Source organism: Lissotriton helveticus, chromosome 1_1, assembly GCF_964261635.1.
Source record: "Lissotriton helveticus chromosome 1_1, aLisHel1.1, whole genome shotgun sequence".
Classification (NCBI taxonomy): domain Eukaryota; kingdom Metazoa; phylum Chordata; class Amphibia; order Caudata; family Salamandridae; genus Lissotriton; species Lissotriton helveticus.
Window position 1 is genome coordinate 592215154 of NC_136057.1, and position 25030 is coordinate 592240183.

Sequence of the window (25030 nt, forward strand, 5' to 3'; positions counted from 1 at the left end):
TATTCGTCCCTTCATTCGATTGTCATTCAAAAATGCTTGCTTGTTAGGGGTTAATCCTTCCTCTTTGTCCCTATGTTTTCTGTTTGTTTCCTCCCACTGACTACCGCCCAATTACTGTTAGCATTACGCATCTGTGTTTATGTGTTGATTTGCGGGACAATTTTTGTCTTTGATTCCTGCTCGTGTCATTATTTGTCTGTCTTCGGTGGTTCCGCTTCAGCGCCTGTCACTTAATCTCCCCACCCTGTTCAATACTGAGATGAAATGTCAGACGATTTAGATACTGTTTTTGAAATTGCCCCTTTAATTTTCTCTCACTTCAAAGTGTGATGATTTCCCCCAAACCCACCCACTGCTACTTCCCTGCTGGTTGCTTTAGTGACCCTTGGTCACCAGGCTTTCAGAAGCCCAATGTTACAGCACAGGTAAGGGCAAGGTGTGGTCAACTCCCTTTGTCTCTTATGCTTGTTTATATAATGTGAATTCAAGTGACCCGTAGTTACATTACACAATGTCAGATTAATGTTTGGGGCATTTCTATGAGCACAACTCGACTGACCTAAGCGATTTACACAAGTGCCAGTTACAATTCTCTAGTGATGCAGTCGCACCAGAATGTTATAGTTCTGTTGACGTGCATTGAGGCACTTCTCTTTTTGTCTGTGCATTTGAAAAGCCTTGCAATGGGTCCATCAATGTTTCCAGAGGCAAGCATGTATTCCTGAATCACACTGCATGAACTAGTTTGTAGTAATTGTATAGCTCTTCAATCCCTGATGGCAAAGCACCCAGGATAATGTGCTTCATGGCTAAAGACTTATAAGGTCTTAAAGGTGAGGCCTACTGGCTATGCCAATGCTTTTTTCTCTTTGCGGTTATTTATGCATTTAGTTCTTTGTGACTAATACCTTTCCTTCTTTTTCTTCAAGCCTCCAGATTTCTGTTAGCATGTTATTGAAGATATTGGATTCTCATCTCTATTGAAATGGTAACCAAGCAGCAGGACTTCAGTTCAGAGTTTCTAAATGCAGTCCACCGTCATACTGTTTGCTTCTCTGGATGATTCCAGGTAGCTGGTGGACTCGTTATAGTGATGCATACAGTATTGACAAGTTAGTTTGTATATTCATGATTATTCATAGATCTGCCAGTGTGTTCCCATTCTTGCTTATTATTTACCTCTTCTCCTTCTTCCCACAGTCTACATGTGCCCGATTCTCATGAAATCCACTCCATACCTCCTGGTATTCAGAGCCTCCTGAAGGGTTGCCTGCAAAAACCATTTTTTTCTCCCTTCCTGTGCCTTTTTCCCCCTAAGGGTATCCCATCGTCTTGAGTCACCAAGCATAGAGTGTTACCATCACAAACAGAGAGTGGAATTATACTCTGCATCTAGTGCTACTTACAGACCTGTTTGGGATCCTAACAGTCACATCTTGTCTCTGAGCATGTGTCCCCTGGGTGCATCTGCTGTACTTCTCTTTGGTGTTTCCCCCCTGCCCATGAGGGGATTGGGGGTGGAGGGGAGACAGTAGACGTACCTGCCATTCTCTTCACTGTCAATATTGTATCATTGATCACTGGCAGTTTTTGTAGACCTTCTTCCGCAGGCATCAGATAGCTATTCTGCTGAATATACTCTAGCATTACTCTGTTAAGGTCTTCTTATACCATGCGAACATCTTAGTGTGCCTCTACGCTGACAGGAATCCTGCTATGTGCAGCAAAGTGGTGGGAGTCAGATAGCTTCAACGGGAGCCGGCTGACTTTAACCCACAAAAGACTTCTCTCTCATCTTACTGCCTATCAAAATCCTGCCTCTCATCTTACCATCTAAATTGTAATTATTAGTCAATGTACAAGTTAACTGTCCTTATATAACTTCACTTCCTTTTTTATAACACATCTCTGCCTTCTTAGTTGCAGCATCGTATAATTTTTCAAACTGATGCCATGTTCACACAGTGACAGAGCTAGCGACGTTTTAAACAATGTTACAAAGAGGCAGCAAAAGTGTTTTTGTTGCCACTCAGAGACATTACTTGGTGTTGCCGTCGCTATGCTGTAGGACATCAGCCGATAGTCCTGTGTTTATGCATATTTTGTTTGTCTAGCTTGCATGGTGGAACCTAATTGCTTCTGAGTGCTATTATACATAGAAGATCAGTAAAGTCATTGATTTTATTTTGGTGGATTGTGAAGTAGAAGCCAGAAAGGGACAGCTAGGTCAGCCCTTCCATGAAATATATTCTCCAGTGATTGACTGTATGTAAAAAAATATCTCACACAGGATATAGTTAAGTATAGGTTATGGCTAACACCAGTATGTCTATTAAAAATATTAAAACCTAGAGAAGCAAAAAAAAGGATTCTTTTTAATGAGTCCATCAACAATGTTCACCGTTGACATTTATTAACCATAGTCTTAGCTACTCCAAAACCAATTGTTCCCTAGCCATCTTGGTATCCCTGCCTCCCTGCCTGCTAATGGGTAGGGAGTGCGCTATCTGCCATTGCCAGCTCCGATACATTTCTTCTGCCAACCTTTACCCCATCACATTGACCTTGTCTTAACAAAAAAATCTGTAGCCAAACTAAACATAACCTGCATGATCCCTTACTCCTTCTGTGATAGTCACAGCACCTTCCATTATACACCTTCTTACTAGTGGTGGCTACAAAAATATAGCACTTACCTTGAGGCACAACGCGACATCCTCCTCCACCGTAGTCTCTCTTCCAGGTAGGCTCGGGGACCCTGAAAACTGCATCAACCAGTCCTGGCACTGTTCTCACCAGCATGAGAGCAGCGCCAGGATTGGGTGGATCGGCCTCATTCAGCACTCTCATGAGCAGTGGAGGCTTGCGCTTTCTCTAACCCAGCTGTGTAAGACAGCTGGGTTAGAGAATTTAAAAATGTGCATGTCTGGCTAGCCGCCCCAAGTGTGTCGGACAAAGCGACTCCAAATCACTTACGCATTTTAAAGCGCACAGCTCCCTGCTGCTGCCTGTTGGCAGCACTGGCCCCACCCGATCCTGTCACTCAGTTCAGGATGTGCCAGTTGCTGAAAAATAAAATTGTAACAAATAAACTTTACTGCCATTTTATTTTTCAGCTCTAGCCTGCGGAGCAGCGCTCCTCCGCTCAAATGGGCGAGCCACCCCTGCTTCTTACAACAACCATAAACCTATCCCAAAACTCACCATTACCTAACCACCTTTTACCAAACACATGCCAAATAAAGTTGAACTACTAATAGGATACAGGTTGCGGGGCTGGTAGGGGCAGAGCCACTGAAGTTTTGCAGCGACGATATTCAAATTGTGTCAGAGTTGTTTAAATTATACACCAATAAAAGGGTAATTATGTAGCAGAATGCATCACATTCTGTTGCAATATAATTACACTGTTTTGCCATTTTAACACACTTGCTCTCTGGGAAAAGGTTTCACCAATTTAACACATGAATACAACAATTGTCCATTCAAACATTAGGCTTTGCAAAGTCCTTTCTCTGCTCAGCAGCATGCACAGTGCTGTTTTCATAACCTTTCAGCCGATCGAGCTAGATGGTGGATTAGGTCAAGTGCAGCAAATGCAATTTACTACACTGAAAATGTTGCTGCAGATGAGTCTTATAATTCCAGTGGATCTGGGTAAGAGTGACATGAATAAGCAGCATTATATGGCTTTGTAAATACATGTGCATATTGCTGTGGGTATTACTAGTTAGTGCTTTTTTTCTTGTCTCCTCAGGACATAACATCATGCGGAGACCATCTGAGCACACGCGCGATTGGTATGTGTGCTGAGGCAAAATTAAAAGAACAACAGAAAAGGAGAGCCGGAGGTAAGGGATACATGATCTCCAGAGCCACACATAGAACCCTAATCTTTCAAACAACATGTGTTGGGGAAGGTAATCAGTGGCTAATTTGTAAAGAATTAAGTATATGGCCCTTCTCGGAAGGCCACTGCAGTCTGCACCACGCACTGCCCCTGCCATTGCTGCCAATGACAGTACCAACATAACACCTAACATCACACTCCTACTAGTGTGACAATTCAGACTATTTCAGGCCACACAGAGCTACAATAACGGCAAGAGGTGCTGGAAATATTTATTTTCAATGCCATTCAATTTAATAAACATGGTTTTTGTGCATATCTCGGACTGTGCCACCATGTGGTGGACTTTCACTAGAGCTGGTGCTAACAATTAAGCGTGGGTGCCGAGCACCAGAAACTACTGGCGCAAATTAAGCACTGCGTGATATAATAGTGTGTGTTATTTTGGATTTAGAGAAAGGGTAGGTGTGTTATGTTTTAGGATGTTTTTTGTTGATGGACTTAAATATATACTTGTCTTATGCATAATGGCCTTTTCCTTTACATGTGATTTAGTGATTTACTTGAAGGTATTGCTTGTAAAGCAATAGCTTCCAAGTAAACCTAGGGAAAGGAAGTTCCCCATGGCCCGTCACAAAAGAATAAACATATTCCATAGTTCACTCCAACTCTATACATGAGCTCCCTTCCCAGGACACCCCCAAGGCAGGGCTCAACCCTACTTGTAGCCAATATGGGAACTCTTACCTCCACTCCTTGCAGTGTGGGGTTCCTCAGGGCTCCTCCCTTAGCCCCACACTTTTTAATGTGTACATGTCCCCCTTAGCCGAGATAGTGGCCCCCTATGGAATTGAATTAATCGGATGTATGACGTTACAACGCATACTTTTACCACGCATACCTTTACAACGCGGTTTTACCACGCATACCTTTACAACGCATAGCGCTTAGAGGTGCTGGATAGTGGTAAGTATAATTTTCTATTCCAACTCCAGTCCCCGTGGACACTAGGGAAGGTGTTGGATAGAAAATTAAACTTATTCCCTATCCTAGAGCGCCCCCCAGCGCAATGCGTTGTAATGGTTTGCGTTGTAATGGTATTGCACGGTAAAAAATGCGTGGTAAAGGTTGTATACCGAATTAATCAGCTATGCTGATGACACTCAGCTCGTGGTCTCTCTGAATCAGGCCGATCTGTCCAACACGAGTCTGAGCGACTGTTTTGAGGAGGTATCAAAGTGGATGGGCCAGTCTCAGCTCAAACTTAATAACCAGAAGACTGAACTGATGTTATTGGGCAGGAAGGCATCATTCAACTCCCCCACGCTATGGCCTCCCTCTATGGGTGCTGGTCCGACCCCAAAAAGCGTGATCAAGAGCTTAGGATTCTGGTTAGATGATGATCTTTCATTCAAAATACAAGCCAGAAAAACTGCGGCCACCTGCTTTGGCTTGCTAAAATCCATGCGTAAAATCCTCCCTCAACTTCCTGATAGAGCCCAAAAAATCCTGGTCCAAGCTATGATCTTATCGAGGCTTGACTACGGTAATGCGCTCTACATGGGAGCCCCGGTTTCTGTGATCCAGAAACTACAGGTGGTCCAGAATTCAGCAGCTAGATTGCTGACGAGCACTAACCATCGCTCCTCAGCCAAGCCAGCTCTAAGATCACTCCACTGGCTTCCGATAAAAAAAGGGTACATTTCAAAGCCCTCTGTATTGCCCACAAAAACCTGCAAGGCAAAGGCCCCCCTATCCTTAGTAATCTGCTCAAACCATACAAAACTACCAGAAACCTCCGCTCCAACGATCTTAACCTGGCACATGTCAACAGAATCAACAAGGCTCGTACAGGTGGCCGCCTCTTTTCCTATAACACTTCAAAGTTATGGAACTCTCTGCCCCCCTCACTTCGTCAGGAGCCCAATCATCTTTTATTTCGTAAGAAAATAAAAACCTGGCTTTTCCCTGGAATCTAACGAATAATTGATCCCTGCTCATCTCAGACCCTCTCTGTCGCAGCTTTAAGCGCTGGGATGCCTCCGGCTAGCCATGCACTATAAAAGAGTTATTTTCATTTCATTTCATTTCACTCCATCTTTGATCTTGTCCTGCAATTTGACTGTGCTGTGCATTGAGTGCTGTGCAGGAAGCACCAAGCTTGTACCAGCTTGTTGGAGTGACCCCATATGCTAGAGGGGGCCACTGTAGAAGTGACTTTGCTGATAAAAACCCAAGACTTTTATAAGCCTTAGCAGCAACCTTGTATGATAGAAGTCTAAACCTTCCCTGCAAGTATTGCTGCAACCCCATTAGCCAGGAGGGGCTGTGGGTACTGAGTTTTGTTAAGTAATGGCCATCACCCTGGAAAAATGAAGCTGCAACCTGAGGGTCAAAGTTATGCATCGAGATCTGCCCCATCGCCGACCCTATGGAGTCTTGAGGACACCAAGAGAATTTTGCTCAATCGCTGAGATATGTTTGCGAGCATGAAGATCAACTCCCTGCCACCTGTGTTGGTAAAACTGAACTTACAGCACTGACAGAAGCTGGGAGCACCTCCAATCTCTGTTGGGACCGGTAGAAAAACTTGGGAGAGGGACTGCACCTGCCAGGTGTCAGGTGCTGCTGCTTGTACCGGGAACAGCCCGACTCCTCTCAACAGGACCAGAGCTTGCAAGACATATAAGGAAATTATGTATTGGGGTTCATTGGTATAGAATGGGGTACAAATAAAAAGTACTTGTGTGGGTGATATCATTCCTAATGAGGGGTGGGTGGTTTGAAGTACATCCAGAGGCAAGTGGATGTGCGCAACCCACCGTTACGACCTCTGCAGGAGACCCATCTTGCAGCTTCCAAAAGGGTAGTGTTAAGAAAAGGTGGTGGGGGGTATCTATATGCCACCTCCTATTTTGCATTTGCCAGAGGAGTTTTTATATAGATTCACCCTGGGGTACCTTCCTAGAAAACAAATTAATTGATTGACCCTGGAGAAAGCAATGTGGTGGTGTCGGGATGTTTGGCTGGTTGGGACCTGACCATTGTGGGAGTCTATGCTCCAACTACAGATCAGGGCAGGTTTCCTCTGGAATTAACTAGGAAATTTACAACATATATGAGTCACAACCACTCATATGGAAGGGGGTCCCTGAGGCTGATAACAGGCAGAGAGGACAGGGTAAAAACCAAGAGGAAATCAAACAGACAAACTCTCTGCCTGAAAAACTTTTTTAAGGAGTTTTGAAAGTCACAAATATACTATACCGGTCCTAAAATGCTAGCCTTCCCAATTATAATGCAGAATGCAGAAACAATAAGGCGCATCTTGAATCGCACACACACAATCTTTCAAACCAAACCAACAAGTGACATATCCACACATACTCGTAGATCCCAACAGACATCACAATTAATTAAATATCATTGTACATTCTTGGGCAGTAACCAAAATACTCCCGCAGTTAAGGAGAAGACACATAGACTTAAATAATACAAGGCAAGTAGGTTATATAACCATGTACAGAAGGGAATCACTTCGTCAAACAATAATGCAGTTCATAATCCAGTTTCTTCTGAGGAGATGCGGTAGAATCAACAGGGACCACATATATCTCCAACGCCGATGCGCGTTTCAGTGTATAGCCCGAATCTGGGTCACACCTTCTCCAGGGCGAGCTGGTTAAGTGCGAAACCCAAGATAAGATGCGCCTGGAGTCAGATAACCAGGAAAAGCCAGGATTACGAGAACCAGCAAGGCAATGGAAAATAGGCTCAATACTGGGGCCCCAGTAGGAAGATGGACAGCTGGGTATTCATTTTTGAAAAATGGCCAAGATTCAAGAAATGGAATGCAACGAACTCCGAGGGAGAACCATGGATACTTTTATGCTATAGGGGCCTCGTCAGGCACATAATTGGTTTTCAAATATAGATAAACCACTAGATCTGATATGTATGTAACAGACAGCGAGAATAAACCATCCGACGACTGGGTCACCCAGGGCAAAGCCTACGACTGATACGAGCAGCTGATATATTTATGACTCACAACATACTTATGGAACCCAGCTCAGAATAGATCGGACCCGCCCCTGATACACTCCTTGGTGCATCGTGTTGCTAGGCAACTTAGAAACTGGCAACAGAGGTGGGGGTTAGTTGATCCGTGGAGACATCTGCACCATAATGCTAGGGAATACTCATACTTTTCATGGCTTCATGAACTTTATGTACGATTGGATACTTCTTTGTTTCCCTCTGGAGTAGATTATGAGGTGCGAAATTTGGAGTGTATATGCAGGATAGTCTCTGATCATCATCCAGTTCTAGTTGTGAGAGGAAAAAATCGAAGAACCTGTGAATGTAATGTCAGTGGGGAGACAGTAGAAAAATATTTTCAGGACAGTGAGACTTCAACTGTGTCTCCTTTGATGGAGTGGAATGCATTCAAGGTTGCTATTCAGGGATTTTGTATAGTAAAAATAGAGGTGGGAAGGCGTACTTTAGTGAAAGAAATTGAGGAACATGAAAAGGTGCTGCATGAATTTAAGCTGGCAAGGCCAGGATACAATGGTCTGAAACAACAGATTTTAGATGCCAGTGAGCAGGTAACAGTGGATATAGAAAAAGTGCACTGTTTTGACTATAGGGAGTATATGGCCAGGGTGCTTGTGAGCATGATGAGGCGGGTACACTTTTGGCCTGGCTTACAAATCCTAAGAGTAGAAGCACACAGACACTCAAGGTGGATTCTGAGGATAGTACACACCTCTAAACACAGGAGGCCATTAATAGCAGATTTCGGGAATATTATGCAGCGTTAAATGTCCACCCTCCTGAGTTACAACCCCAGATTATATTTAAGTGCCTAAACTGGGTGGAATTGCCGAAAAGAACTGTGGAGGGAGTGAGAGACCTGGGTGGAGATTTACCATTCAAGAAGTGAAGGCTGCTATAAAGTGTATGTTGAGAGGGAAGGTCCCTGGGGCGGTCGGATGGATTCCCAGTGGAATTCTGTGCTGCTAATATGGAGGTGTTGGCACAAAAATTGGTCACTTTCTAATCGTCTGGTCATTAGGCGGGACGTTTGCACCCCACAACTGCGGAGGCATTAGTAATCATGCGTTAAAACTGGAAAGATCTCTGGAGGATGTTTAGGCTTATCATCTGCTTTCCATGCTAAATTTGGATTATAAAAGACTTAGCAGAGTCTTGGTAATGCAACTGTTACCATTAATGCCCAAATTAATACATAAAGACCCATCTGTGTTCATCCCGGGGTGAAATACAGCTCACAATATCAGGAGGGTGCTGGAGATTATGGAATCAGAATTCAAAGAGACAAAAAAGCAGTGATTGCCGCAATAAATATTGAAAACGCTTTTGATAGTCTTTGTTGGCTTTGCCTTTATAGGCTGCTCAATAAAATGGAATTGGGTAATGGGTCTGTCCAATGGGAGAAGCTCCAGTATGCGGCTCCTACTGCCTGTGTTTGAATGGGTAGGCATGTCTCTGAAAGGTATGTGGTGGGAAGGGGGGCATAGCAAGCCTTACCCCTTCGCCATTCTTATTTGCAATTGCGGTCAAACCACTCACTAGTTGGATGAGGACCAGTGAGGTTTACAAGGGACTGGATGAACATAGTGTCCAGAATTATTGAGCATCATATGCTGATGATATGTTGTTGTTCCTGAGAGATGCAAATGTAGATTTACCTCATGCAATTAGCCTCTTAGATAATTTTGGACAGGCTTCAGTATATGTGTGAGAAGTTGGCCTGATATATGATGTTTCCAATTCTGGAACCACCTTGTATCAGTCCAAGCTATCCCTTATGGTGTCTGGTTGTAAGTCAACCTTGTAGACAAGCTATCTTAATGGTAGCATAGACTAAGCAGCCTTAAAGGCTTAACTCAAGAGGTCGTGTTAAGCGAGCTGTTTTACCAATCACAGTCCTGTAATATCAAATGAAAGGACACCACACAAGTATATATTATAAAAATATATGTATTTATTTCTACAAATAATCCCCAGTACTCTTTATGAACAAAGGGGCACAAGCGTTAAATCAAAAGCACAGTATAACATACAAAGTTGCACAATTATGGATAAGGGCGAGGGGCCACTCAGACCATATACTAAGAAAGTGGTATAAGTGATACCAATCGAACAGTGGTTAGGCCTAGGGCCTAGGGAATCGCTGGGAGCAGTCGGGACAAGCAATGCTGAAGTCGGGAAAAGCCCGCGGGATTCGGGTGCAGTGCTTAAAGCACACGCATGCACCAATGCAAGTCAATGGTGCGTAAAAGTTAAGCAAACAGAGTTTTAGGATACTTCTGATGAACCTAGAGGGACAAAACTTTAGACACAGACCCTAGAGGTGTGTACCAGTGTGGGAACACCGGCCTTGCAATGTTACCTCACCCACAGGAAGCGGGTGCATAGGGTCGAAGTGGCGTCGGGTTTCGTCACGCAGGTTCTGGGTGCTTGAAGCTGAAGATGCTGCAGGCGATGGGAAGGAGAAGTGTCCGGTGTGATCCAAGGGTGGATCAGAGTCGTAAAGTACCTGAAAGCAGAGGGGACAGAGTCTGGGTCACTCAGCAGTGACCAGGGTGGAACCAGGACGGAACCAGGCAATGTCGGGCGCAATCAGGTGGTTGTCGAGGAGCTTCTCTCCGCTGTCACGTGGGCTCTGGGGCATCTACGACGTCCAGGAGCGGGTCATGATCTGTCCCACAAAGGCTCTCGCCGTCGCCGCTGTCGGCTTCAAGATTGGAGCAAACAACACTTGGCAAAAGCAATCCACGCGGAACTGGGAGATTGCTTCTCACTCAGACCATGAGGGTCAGAGTGGGTACTCCTTTTCAGGGGAGTGGGTGCAAATCTGGAGCAACCAGAATCACAAGGCGTATTTTGGTTTTCGTTGGCACAGGGGCCACAAGCCAGCTGGCAAGTGACCGGACCAACGCGTTGAGCCAAAAGAAGCAGAAGGGCCCCACGCAGCGCTCGTCAAGTGTGGAGGGCTGAACTTCGGTTGGGGCTTCTCAAACCCCGGTGTACAGCTTCGAGGGTCACTCGTGGGCTGCACGGTCAGTGTCTCGTGGTCTTTTCAAGATGGCGTGCCCCACGCTTCCGGTCGCCTCCACGGGTCTCAGCTCTGCAGGGACTGTGGATCGGGCTGTTAGAAGGCAGGCAAACTTGATCTCGTCGATTTCTGTCGCTCGAGTTCTGGCGGGAACTGCAACAAAGCAGGTGTCGAGGTGCTGGATGGTGCCTGTTTGCACAGGGTGGTCACTCCTTGACCACAAGGGAGATTCTTCAGTCTTCTACGTTGAGTAGGATGTCGAAGGGTCCAGAGTTTCATTTCTTATGTTTCATCAGGATAATCTGAAGTGCATTGGCACTGCTCCCATTCTTATACCAATCTAGGGGGCTGGATTACCTGCTAGGTCCCCTCCTATGGGTGGGACCCAGGAAGGGGGTGGGTACACCCATTTCCTTTGATCCAGGCCGCGCTGGGACGGGGGCTGGTGTGCCCCAGAACCGGTTTGGCCGGATTATGCAAGGGGCAGCCTTGTGCTCCCCATGCAGTGTCTGGTTTCTTTCAAACCTCCCTGCTACAATCCACTATCTCCTGTCTGGGGTGGTGTGACACCTCCCTGCGACAGGAAACCCTTTGTCCAGGCCCCCTTGGCTGAGTTTCGGTCAGCTGCAGGGGGTCAGACTCGTGTCTGTGGCAGAAGCATCCATTTTGTGGATCTGAGGCTCTTTTAAAAATCAACCACATTTCAGTAAAGTAACATGTCTTCTCCCTCTAGAGGGGTGGAATGCTATCCCCGTCACCAGAACTGGCGAGGGCATAGTATTCCAAATCGTATGACACCTTACACGACATGTTTTGATAAAGCCAAACCAAAGTTGCTATATAACCGCGAGTATTATAATGCACTTAATAGTATATGGTATGGCATTATCCTGAAACAGCTTAGGGATTTGTTCCCGACAGCTGCAGACAGGCTCAGCTCATGCTAGAGCTCCATCTCACATTAAACCACGCACTCTGCCTCCAGAATTGATAAGGCCTTCCATAGGAGTGGCTCACAGGTTCATATGTGTCCAGATATAGGTTTGGATATAGGTATACTATATCTAAGCAAGAAGTGATTACACCATCTTGCCCCAGCTGAGTGATCAGCCAGTTGTGTCAATTTAAGAACCAGCCAGGGGTGGCAAAAGATATGCTGCAGCCCCTGGTAGGCCTTGGTGGCACCTATGCCCTGAGCACCTATAGTGCATGGTACAGGGGCTGACAAGGAGTCCATTTCCAATTGTGGTATGTACCTATAGCACATGTATTAATAATTTAGAGAGAGAACAGCAGGCTGGGGGTCTGATTAGCAGGCCCACAGCCTCAGTAGTCGAAAACCAGTGAAGCAAAAAGCAAAAATTTGGGGTGACCATAGGATAGCAGACCCTACTCTCCTACACAATCCCCCCAAACGCAGGGACATTAAACTAACCTTGACCAGATAAGTCTTCATGTTCTAAGTGGACGTACCTGGAGAGACCATCTGCATTACCATGGTCAGTCCCTGGGCGGTGCTCCACTGTAAAGTCCATCCCCTGTAGGGAAATGGACCACCTGAGCAGTTTGGGATTTTCACCCTTCATCTGATTTAGCCACAAGAGGGGCTTATGGTCTGTCTGAACTAGGAAGTGAGTTCCAAACAAGTATGGCCTCAACTTCTTCAGGGCCCAAACCACAGCAAAGGCCTCCCTCTCAATAGCTGACCAACGTTTCTCCCTGGGGGTCAGCCTTCTGCTAATGAAAGCAATGGGCTGGTCTTGACCATCTTGATTAAGTTGTGAAAGCACAGCTCCCACCCCCAACTCAGAAGCATCTGTCTGTACAATGAACTGTTTGGAGTAGTCAGGACTCTTCAGGATAGGTGCAGAGCACATGGCCTTCTTCAGGTCTTCAAATGCCTTTTGACAGCTAACTGTCCACTGAACCTTTTTTGGCATCTTCTTGGATGTCAAGTCATTTAATGGTGTCACAATGGACCCATAGTTTTTCACAAACTTTCTGTAATACCCAGTCAGGCCCAAGAAGGCTCTGACTTGTGTCTGGGTAGTTGGAGGAGCCCAGTCCTGTATGATCTGGATCTTGCTCTCCAGTGGTTGAACCTGACCCCCACCTACTAGGTGGCCCAGGTACACAACCTTGCTCTGCCCTATCTGGCACTTGGCAGCCTTGATAGTCAGGCCTGCCTTTTGCAGGGCCTCCAGAACTTTCTTCAGGTAGATCAGGTGATCCTCCCAGGTGGAGCTAAAGACAGCAATATCATCTAGATATGCTGCTCAAAAGTCATCCAACCCAGCAAGGACTTGGTTCACCAACCTTTGGAAAGTGGCAGGTGCATTCTTCAAACCAAAGGGCATTACCACAAACTGATAATGTCCACTAGGGGTAGAGAATGCTGTCTTGGCTTTTGACTCTTCAGCTAGTCTGATCTGCCAGTAGCCAGCTGTCAAATCAAATGTGCTCAGAAACTTGGCTGAAGCCAATTTATCAATGAGCTCATATGCTCTTGGAATGGGATGTGAATCTGTCCTAGTGACAGCATTGAGACCTCTGTAGTCCACACAAAATCTCATTTCTCTCTTTCCATCTTGGGTATGAGGTTTTGGCACAAGGACCACTGGGCTAGCCCATGGGCTCTCTGATGGCTTAATCACTCCAAGCTCCAACATCTTTTGCACCTCAGCCTTTATACAATCCCTGACATGGTCAGGTTGCCTGTAGATCTTATTCTTCACAGGCAGACTGTCACCAGTGTCCACCTCATGGGTGCACCAGTTAGTTTGACTGGGTGTGAGTGAAAACAAGTGTCTGTGGGCTTACAAAACTTGTCTGCAGTCCATCTGCTGCTGGTCAGTGAGGCTGCCTGCCAAGGCTACTCCATCCACTGAACCATCATCAGGGTTCTGGGAAAGCAGGTCTGGGAGAGGGTCACTCTCTTCCTCCTGTTCCCCATCTGTGGCCATGAGTAAGCTCATGTCCTCCCTGTCCACAAAGGCTTTCAAACGATTTACATGGAGCACCCTGTGGGGGCTCCTAGGGGTTCCAAAGTCAACCAAGTACGTGACTTCTCCCTTTTTCTCAATGATAGGGTAGGGTCCAGTCCATTTGTCCTGGAGTGCTGCTGGGGCCACTGGCTCCAACACCCACACCTTCTGCCCTGGCTGGAACTCAACCAGAACAGCCTTTTGGTCATGCAAAGCTTTCTGTAATTCTTGGCTGGCCTCCAGGTTTTTGGATGCTCTCTCCATATACTCAGCCATCCTGGAGCGGAGACCAAGTACATAGTCCACAACATCTAGCTTAGGCTTTTTGAGAGGTAACTCCCATCCTTCCTTCACCAAACATAGTGGACCCCTCACAGGGTGGCCAAACAAAAGTTCAAAAGGGCTGTAGCCAATCCCCTTCTGTGGGACCTCTCTGTAAGCAAAGAGCAAGCAGGGTAAAAGGATGTCCCATTTCCGCCTGAGCTTCTCTGGTAAACCTTTTATCATTCCCTTGAGGGTCTTGTTGAATCTCTCCACAAGCCCATTGCACTGTGGGTGATAGGGTGTGGTAAACTTGTAGTTTACTCCACACTCCTTCCACATTGCTTTTAAATATCCAGACATGAAGTTTGTACCTCTGTCTGAAAGAACCTCCTTTGGGAAGCCCACTCTTGAGAAAACTGCAATGAGGGCTTTTGCCACCATAGGTGCTGTGGTGGTCCTCAGGGGAATTGCCTCTGGGTACCTGGTGGCATGATCCACTACCACCAGTATAAATCTGTGCCCAGATGCTGTTTGAGGATCCATGGGACCCACAATATCTATTCCAACTCTTTCAAAGGGTACCCCCACCACAGGGAGTGGTATGAGGGGGCCTTTGTTGTGCCACCTGACTTACCACTGGCTTGGCAAGTGACACAGGAGTGACAAAACTCCTTGACATTTTCTGACATATGAGGCCAGTGAAAGTGTGGAACAAGCCTGTTCCAAGTCTTTTTCTGGCCTAAGTGTCCTGCAAGGGGAATATCATGGGCCAAGGTGAGAAGGAAACCCCTAAACTTCAAAGGTATAACCAACCTCCTGGTTGTACCAGGCTTGGGGTCTCTAGCCTATGAGTAAAGGAGTCCATCATCCCAATAAACTTTATGGGCACCTTGAGCATTCCCTGCAGCCTCAGCAGCAGCTTGCTGTCTGAGGGGTTCAAGTGAAGGGCAATCTAATTGGGCCTGCCCCAGGTCTGCCCTTGAGGGTCCCCCTGTCCCCAGAAACTCAACCTGATCAGGCTCAAGTTCCTCTGAGACAGTCTCCTCTTGGACTGCAGAATCAGTTTCCTGTGAAATCTTATCCTCAACCTGGGGCAAGGGGGAAGACACAGCCTTAACCCTCTTGCTCCTTCTCTTGGGTTGTGGTTGGTCTATTGTTCCAAGATCCACCACTGGTTCAGGAAGGCACTTCTTAGCCTGAGTCCTTGTCACTGCAAGGACATTTGCTGAAATCCCTAGCATTTCTGCATGAGTCCTGTACTCCACTTCTGACCAAACTGAGCTTTCAAGATCATTGCCTAACAGACAGTCTACTGGGAGGTCTGCACTCACAACAACTTTCTTTAGGCCATCTACCCCTCCCCAGGAGAAGTTTACAACAGCCACACTATGTGAAGTAGTGGAGTTGCTTGCATTGGTCACTAGGTAACTTTCACCTAGTACAATGTGTCCAGGGTCCACAAAGTCAGGTGTCACCATAGTGACACTGGCACATGTGTCCCTGTAGGCCTGAGCCAGTTTCTCATTTATCAAATGCGTCTGCCTATATTTGCCCAGGTTACTGGGACTCACTGTAGTGGACAAAGCTAAGTCCACATCATATAGGAGAACTGCCTGAGTAGGGATTCTGACTAGGCCTGATTCCATCTCAGTACCCAAGGTTAACCCCACTATACCCTTAGGTTGTGTACCACCACTGCTAACTGTACTAGGGGGTGCAGGTGCTTTAGGAGCTGCAGTCGTGGGGACTGGATTTTTCTTGGTGCATTCACTGCCCCAGTGTGAAACTGATTTGCAGGTATTACACCAAGGTTTCTTTGGGCCATCATTCTTCTTTTTCTTGTTTCCATTTTGGGAACCACCCTCCTTATTACTAGTTTGGGGGCCTGAAGACTTCTGGTCCTTTTCTTTATCCTTCTGATTCCCACCCTTCTGGTCACCACCTTGGTTCTGGGGTTTCTGCTTAATCCTTGTTCTGACCCATTTGTCTGCCTTCTTTCCCAATTCTTGGGGAGAGGTCAGATCAGAGTCAATAAGGTATTGATGCAACAGCTGGTTCTGACAGTTATTAAGGATCTGCTCTCTCATTATAAGATTGTACAATCCTGTATAGTCTGAGACTTTACTTCCCTGCAGCCAACCCTCCAGAGCCTTAGTGGCACAATCAACAAAATCAGTCCAGTCCTGAGTCTGTGCTTTTTGGGTGTCTCTGAACAACAACCTGTATTGCTCAGTGGTTAGGCCAAACCCTTCAATAAGGGCACTCTTCAGGACAGAGTAGTTTTTGGCATCCTCAGGTCTAACTGTGAGGAGCCTATCCCTCCCTTTCTCAGAAAAGGAGTACCATAAAATTGCAGCCCACTGATCCTGAGGAACCTGCTGTACCATGCAGGCTCTCTCAAGAGCAGTCATCCATTTGTGGATGTCATCCCCTTCCTTGTAGGGGGGCACCATTTTTGTCAGGTTTCTATTATCATAGCTCCTGTCTTTCTCTCTAGGAATTATGCTGCCACCAGTGGCATCTAAGCCACACAATTTCTGCTCTCTTGCCAAAGCAAGTCTAGCTTGAGCCAGGGCTACCTCCTCCCTCTCTATCTGGAGTTTGACAGCCCTCATCCTGGCTCTATGCTCTATCTTCTGAGAGGAAGTCATCCCTCTCTGAGATTCTCTTGAGGCACTAGAAACATGAGAGTCCCCTGATGGAGATCTCACTCTTCTGTTGCCTGGGAGAATGATATTTTGGGATTTGGGGAGGTGCTGGCCCTCTCCATTCCCAAGTAGGTTTAAGTTGGCCTGGTTAAGCCTGGCAACTATAACCTGGCTACCCCTCTGATCCTGATCTTCAAGATCCTCTACATCTGAGTCATCCTCCTCCTCCACCTCCTCTTCTTCTTCCTCCTCTGGAGTGGTATCAGTTACAGGGGGGTTCACTCCATCTCCTGACTCTAAGGGAGCTGTCCTCGCCTTATCTAAGTCATCCTGTTCTAGAATGGCTATCAGGGTAGGAATGGTGGGACCTCTGCCCCTTTTTAGCCCTCTTGATATGCACAAGGCACACAAGTCATTGTGGCTAAGTTTGTCATAGCTGGAAGTTGCCTGGGTAAGGTCAACTGTCACAGGCAGAGAGCTTGGAGCTTCACCTGCGCCAGACATGACTGCTAGTGAGGTGTAAGTGGTGCACTTACCTACACTAAGTGTTTTCCTACTGTACCTTGCTAGTGAGTCGTAGTCAGGGTGTGCTACTCCCTTTAATCTACAAGTACTAAGTTCAGTAGAACTTAATATGCTAAGCTTTTGATTTATATGTACCTAAGGTACTTGATGTGATCTTTCAATTTGATAAAAAGATTGCAATGGTAAAACAACAGCAAGCTCAAATCCGCACCGCTGCACACCAATGTGAGAAGTTGGCCTGATATATGATGTTTCCAATTCTGGAACCACCTTGTATCAGTCCAAGCTATCCCTTATGGTGTCTGGCTGTAAGTCAACCTTGTAGACAAGCTATCTTAATGGTAGCATAGACTAAGCAGCCTTAAAGGCTTAACTCAAGAGGTCGTGTTAAGTGAGCTGTTTTACCAATCACAGTCCTGTAATATCAAATGAAAGGACACCACACAAGTATATATTATAAAAATATATGTATTTATTTCTACAAATAATCCCCAGTACTCTTTATGAACAAAGGAGCACAAGCGTTAAATCAAAAGCACAGTATAACATACAAAGTTGCACAATTATGGATGAGGGCGAGGGGCCACTCAGACCATATACTAAGAAAGTGGTATAAGAGATACCAATCGAACAGTGGTTAGGCCTAGGGCCTAGGGAATCGCTGGGAGCAGTCGGGACAAGCAATGCTGAAGTCGGGAAAAGCCTGCGGGATTCGGGTGCAGTGCTTAAAGCACACGCATGCACCAATGCAAGTCAATGGTGCGTAAAAGTTAAGCAAACAGAGTTTTAGGATACTTCCGATGAACCTAGAGGGACAAAACTTTAGACACAGACCCTAGAGGTGTTTACCAGTGTGGGAACACCGGCGTTGCAATGTTACCTCACCCACAGGAAGCGGGTGCATAGGGTCGAAGTGGCGTCGGGTTTCGTCACGCAGGTTCTGGGTGCTTGAAGCTGAAGATGCTGCAGGCGATGGGAAGGAGAAGTGTCCGGTGTGATCCAAGGGTGGATCAGAGTCGTAAAGTACCTGAAAGCAGAGGGGACAGTGTCTGGGTCACTCAGCAGTGACCAGGTTGGAACCAGGACGGAACCAGGCAATGTCGGGCGCAATCAGGTGGTTGTCAAAGAGCTTCTCTCCGCTGTCACGTGGGCTCTGGGGCATCTACAATGTCCAGGAGCGGGTCACGATCTGTCCCACAAAGGCTCTCGCCGTCAGCGCTGTCGGCTTCAAGATTGGAGCAAACAACACTTGGCAAAAGCAATCCACGCGGAACTGGGAGATTGCTTCTCACTCGGACCATGAGGGTCAGAGTGGGTACTCCTTTTCAGGGGAGTGGGTGCAAATCTGGAGCAACCAGAATCACAAGTCGTATTTTGGTTTTCATTGGCACAGGGGCCACAAGCCAGCTGGCAAGTGACCGGACCAACGCATTGAGCCAAAAGAAGCAGAAGGGCCCCACGCAGCACTCGTCAAGTGTGGAGGGCTGAACTTCGGTGCAAGAGTGGCTCAGGGTTGGGGCTTCTCAAACCCCGGTGTACAGCTTTGAGGGTTACTCGTGGGCTGCACTGTCAGCTTCTCGTGGTCTTTTCAAGATGGCGTGCCCCACGCTTCCGGTCGCCTCCATGGGTCTCAGCTCTGCAGGGACTGTGGATCGGGCTGTTAGAAGGCAGGCAAACTTGATCTCGTCGATCTCTGTCGCTCGAGTTCTGGCGGGAACTGCAACAAAGCAGACGTCGAGGTGCTGGATGGTGCCTGTTTGCACAGGGTGGTCACTCCTTGACCACAAGGGAGATTCTTCAGTCTTCTACGTTGAGTAGGATGTCGAAGGGTCCAGAGTTTCATTTCTTATGTTTCATCAGGATAATCTGAAGTGCATTGGCACTGCTCCCATTCTTATACCAATCTAATGGGCTGGATTACCTGCTAGGTTCCCTCCTATGGGTGGGACCCAGGAAGGGGGTAGGTACACCCCTTTCCTTTGATCCAGGCCACGCTGGGACGGGGGCTGGTGTGCCCCAGAACCGGTTTGGCCGGATTATGCAAGGGGCAGCCTTGTGCTCCCCATGCAGTGTCTGGTTTCTTTCGAACCTCCCTGCTACAATCCACTATCTCCTGTCTGGGGTGGTGTGACACCTCCCTGCGACAGGAAACCCTTTGTCCAGGCCCCCTTGGCTGAGTTTCGGTCAGCTGCAGGGGGTCAGACTCGTGTCTGTGGCAGAAGCATCTATTTTGTGGATCTGAGGCTCTTTTAAAAATCAACCGCATTTCAGTAAAGTAACATGTCTTCTCCCTCTAGAGGGGTGGAATGCTATCCCCGTCGCCAGAACTGGCGAGGGGATAGTATTCCAAATCGTATGACACCTTACACGACATGTTTTGATAAAGCCAAACCAAAGTTGCTATATAACCGCGAGTATTATAATGCACTTAATAGTATATGGTATGGCATTATCCTGAAACAGCTTAGGGATTTGTTCCCGACAGCTGCAGACAGGCTCAGCTCATGCTAGAGCTCCATCTCACATTAAACCACGCACTCTGCCTCCAGAATTGATAAGGCCTTCCATAGGAGTGGCTCACAGGTTCATATGTGTCCAGATATAGGTTTGGATATAGGTATACTATATCTAAGCAAGAGGTGATTACACCATCTTGCCCCAGCTGAGTGATCAGCCAGTTGTGTCAATTTAAGAACCAGCCAGGGGTGGCAAAAGATATGCTGCAGCCCCTGGTAGGCCTTGGTGGCACCTATGCCCTGAGCACCTATAGTGCATCGTACAGGGGCTGACAAGGAGTCCATTTCCAATTGTGGTATGTACCTATAGCACATGTATTACTAATTTAGAGAGAGAACAGCAGACTGGGGGTCTGATTAGCAGGCCCACTGCCTCAGTAGTCGAAAACCAGTGAAGCAAAAAGCAAAAATTTGGGGTGACCATAGGATAGCAGACCCAACTCTCCTACAATATGCATAAACTGGAATAACTGTTCTCTGTTACCATTATTGAAGGTTACTTAGGAGGGAAATTGCCTAAGGTATTTGGAGGTTTGCTTATACCATGCAGCTATTGATTTATAGAAGGGTTATATTGGCATGGCTATCGGAGGCCTACGAGCATCTGCAGAGTCCTGGAAGATAGTGCCACTTTTAGTGGCAGGACAAGTAGCGGTAGCAAAAACTGTGGTGTTGCCCTGATTGCTTTACTTTTTCACAGCACTGCCTATGGTGACACCCTGTAGGGCCTATGGGAACTAAATTTGTTGTTGGTTAGCCTTATATGGGGAACGGGCAGATGCAGTGTGACCTTGTCTAAATTGCAATGACCAACATCAAAGGGAGGATTAGCTGTGCCAGAATTTGTAGCCTTCAAATTAGTGGCACAGTTGCAGCGGTTTGTACAGTGGATTCACTTACGTAGATTTCGAGAGTAAGCAAATTTGGAGATGATACCAAATTTAGATGTGTTATATAGAATCCTCTTAGTCCCTGGGAGACGTGTACGGGGAACAAGCACACTGTCGAGGAGTGTACAACACTGTTGGTGCTGTGTGCTCCAGCAAACTCATGCTCAGGTGGGTCATGCCCCGGATATCCCATTGAGAAGTCTGGAGCAAATTAACCCGGGCAGAAGATTGAAAGGTTTACCCTGGAAAAACATTAACTATTAAAAAGAAAGAACTTAAAGCCTCCTTCTTGTCATTTAGACAAAACCGTACTGCAAAAATGGAACTAAGTAAACCAACTGTGGCTTTATACAAAACATATATGTTAGAAGAGGGAATTAAAGGTTATCTGTTGCATGTGACTCACCCGCAGCATCAGTTTGTTTTATTGAGGCAGAGATGTGGTATTGTACATTATTGTGTTGCTTTCCCAAAAATAAAGATATGTCCTTCAGATAAGGTGCAATGTCTTGTGATAATAAGAGTAAATAAAGCACACTGCACTTTATATTGTTCTGCAAATGTTACTGTAATTTTAGGAATTTTTATTTGAAACCCCTGTTTGTTAACCGTGGAATCAGGTCCCATAAATTGGCTATGAAATTCCATGTAGACCTAGAAGATCCTTTGACATGTTATAGCACTGCCATGTTTATTTTAAAGCGGTACAAAAGGGGGTGGTGATGGACGGAGCATCTGAATCAATCAAACACTCACACCCAGTCAAAAGATCTGGGTTTAATCCTTCACCAATCTTTAGCCCACTCTGCCACCCCAGTTTAGACATGGCTATATGCAAATCAGTCTGACCCTGTGCCTCATTGGAACCGTCCAGCCCGAACTGCCAAGCCATGTCTTCCCTGGACCGGAAACAAGCTTCAGAGGACCGGTTTCTGGCATTCCAGCCGTCTTCAGCCCGGCTTGCTTGAATCCAGTGGCAAAGTGAGCAAGGGACTCACGTCTGAGCATACCCTGCCACACTTGTGGCGGCCAAAAGCGGTACAAAAGGGGGTGATGATGGACGGAGCATCTGAATCAACCAAACACTCACACCCAGTCAAAAGATCTGGGTTTAATCCATCACCGTTCTTTAGCCCACTCTGCCACCCCAGTTCAGACAAGGCTATATGCAAATCAGTTTGACCCTGTGCCTCATGGGAACAGTCCAGCCCGAACTGCCAAGCCATGTCTTCCCTGGACCGGAAACAAGCTTCCGAGGACCGGTTTCTGGCATTCCAGCCGTCTTCAGGCCGGCTTGCTTGAATCCATTGGCAAAGTGAGCTAGGAAATCACGTCTGAGCATACCCTGCCACACTTGTGGCGGCCAAAAGCGGTACAAAATGGGGTGGTGACGGACGGAGCATCTGAATCAATCAAACACTCACAAACACTGTACTGGGATGAATGTATGACACTGTTCTAGATTCTGTCCATCAACTGTGGTTTTTGCAAATTTCACCCTGAGTGGGCTGGGTATGCTCAGACGTGAGTCCCAGGCTCTCCACACCACTGGAGTCAAGCTATCCAGGCTGATGAAGGCTGATAGCCAGAAACCGGTCCTTGGATGCTTGAGTCCGGTCTGGGAAAGACATGGCTTGGTAGTTCAGACTGGACTGTTCCCATGAGGCACAGGGTCAGAGCTGAATTGCATATAGCCAGTGTCTAACCCAGGGTGGTGTGGAGTGCAAAAAAACGATGGATTTAGGCCCAGATCTTTGTACTGGGATGAATGTATGACATTGTTCTACATTCTGTCCATCAACTGTTTTTTTTGCAAATTTCACCCCGAGTGGGCTGGGTATGCTCAGACGTGAGTCCCAGGCTCTCCACACCACTGGAGTCAAGCTATCCAGGCTGATGAAGGCTGATAGCCAGAAACCTGTCCTTGGATGCTTGATTCCGGTCTGGGAAAGACATGGCTTGGTAGTTCGGACTGGACTGTTCCCATGAGGCACATGGTCAGAGCTGATTTGCATATAGCCAGTGTGGCGCCAAGCTTTTTCGAGGGTTCAGCATGATTTCTTTGCGGTTTTGAGGGCATCTGTGAACCATGAGGTTTTTCTGTTGCTCGTCTTGGCTGGGGGTTTCTTCATAGGAGCGAGGTCGTCGGCGCAGTTGGTGATCCACTGTGCAAGATTGTGTGCTGCGTCGTTGGTGTTGGGGGTGTCGACAGGTGGGTTCTGGCTCAGCGATGTGGTCAGCTGGTCTGTGGTGACTTTGCTCCAGCATCTGCGGGGGATCTGTAGTGTCTGTTGGTGGGAGGTGGTCTTCTTGAAGGTGATGTGGATGCAGCTGTGGTCGGTCCAGTGTGGTCTGGTGGAGTGGCTGAAGGAGACGTGGTTGCTGGCGGAGAAGATGGGGACGAGCGTGTGGCCCGCGAGGTGGGTGGGCGTGTCCACCAGTTGCTTGAGTTCGAGGTCGGCGAGGTTGTCGAGCAGGGTGGTGGTGTTTTTGTCGTTGTTTTTCTCCAGGTGGAAGTTCAGGTCCCCTAGGAGGATGTACTCTGGTGAGGCTAGGGCGTGCGGGCTGATGAAGTCGGCAATGGTTTCGCTGAATTGTGTTTGTGGGTCTGTAGATGAGTGTTCCTCTGAGGCTGGTCTGGGGGTCGGTGTGGATCTGGAAGTGTAGGTGTTCGGCGGCGGTGAGTGTGTCTTCAGCATTGGTCGTGACGCTAATGGTGTTCCTGTAGATGATGGCGATTCCTCCTCCAGTTTTGTAGACGCGGTCCTTCCGGGTGATTTTGTAGCCGTCCGGGATGGCTATGGCGATGTCGGGGGCCGAGGAGGCGTTCAACCAGGTTTCCGTGAGGAAGGCGACGTCTGGTGCTGTAGTATCAAGGAGTTCCCAGAGTTCGACGGCGTGTTTGTGGACGGAGCGGGTGTTGAGGAGGATGCACTAGAGGTGGTTGTTGATGTCGTTGCTGTGTTCGGTGGGTGGGGTGCAGGTTCGGAGGCCGGTGAATTTGCAGGTTTGGCAGGTGAAGGGTACGTGGGTGCACCTCGGGGTGGCTCGGTGGCAGGCGGCAGGTCGTCCGGTGTTGAGTGCGATGAGGGTGGTGGTGTCGTATCTCAGTCGGGTGCCCTGCCATCGCCTGGGGCCAGGGATTCTGGCGCTGGGCGCGGTCCAGGCGCAGACGGGCTTGCCTTTGACGCGCCTTCGGCATGCCCGCTGCGCGCGTCCGCTGCGTTTCCGGGCGGCGCCCTCCATAAGAGACGAAGTGGGAGGGAGGAGCAGCTGGGAGGCGGGAGTGGGGTGGCCAATGGGTGATTGGCACGGGGTACAGAATGCAAAAGGGGGCGGGCCCCAAGGGAGCAGCGGTGGGAAGTGATGAGCCGGGGGGCAGAGAGGGCAAGGAACTGACAGCACACAGAGGGGCAACCAAAAAAATAGAACAGGGCAGCAATCAGCAGGACAAATTAACAAGCAGCAGAGACAGGTACAGGGCAACAATCAGCAAGACAAATTAAACAGACAGCAGAGACAGGTACCAGGGCACACCAGCGGCGAGCCCTTGGCAGCAGCAGCAGGGGCAGACACGGGCAGTCACGGGCAACCAGGGGGAGCCGTGCGGCGTGGGGAGTGACCAGAGGTCAGGTCACACTCCCTGCCACGCGGCGCCCTCCATAAGAGGCCAAGTGGGAGGGAGGAGCAGCTGGGAGGCGAGAGCGGGGTGGCCAATGGGCGATTGCACGGGGCACAGAAGGCAAAAGGGGGCGGACCTGCAAGGGAGCAATGGCGGGAAGTGGTGAGCAGCGGGGCACAGAGGGCGAGGAACGGGCGGCAAACAGAGGGGCAACCAAAAAAATAGAACAGGGCAACAATCAGCAGGACAAATTAACAATTAGCAGAGACAGGTACAGGGCAACAATCAGCAAGACAAATTAAACAGAGAGCAGAGCCAGGTACCAGGGCACACCAGCGGCGAGCCCTTGGCAGCAGCAGCAGGGGCAGACACGGGCAGTCACAGGCAACCAGGGGGAGCCGTGCGGCGTGGAGAGTGACCAGAGATCAGGTCACTGGACAGGACTCTGGAGGCTTGGCAGCAATTATCCTCCTGGGCCTGAGTGCAGTCTTCTATACCGTGAACCATCGTCTGCTGATCTCTAGGATTAGAGAGGCAGGGATATCGGGGGCTGCACTGAGGTGGTTGGAGTCTTTCCTAGAAGGCCGCTCATTCCAGGTCTTCGAGGAGAACTGCACCTCCAGAAGCATGCCCTTGAGGTGTGG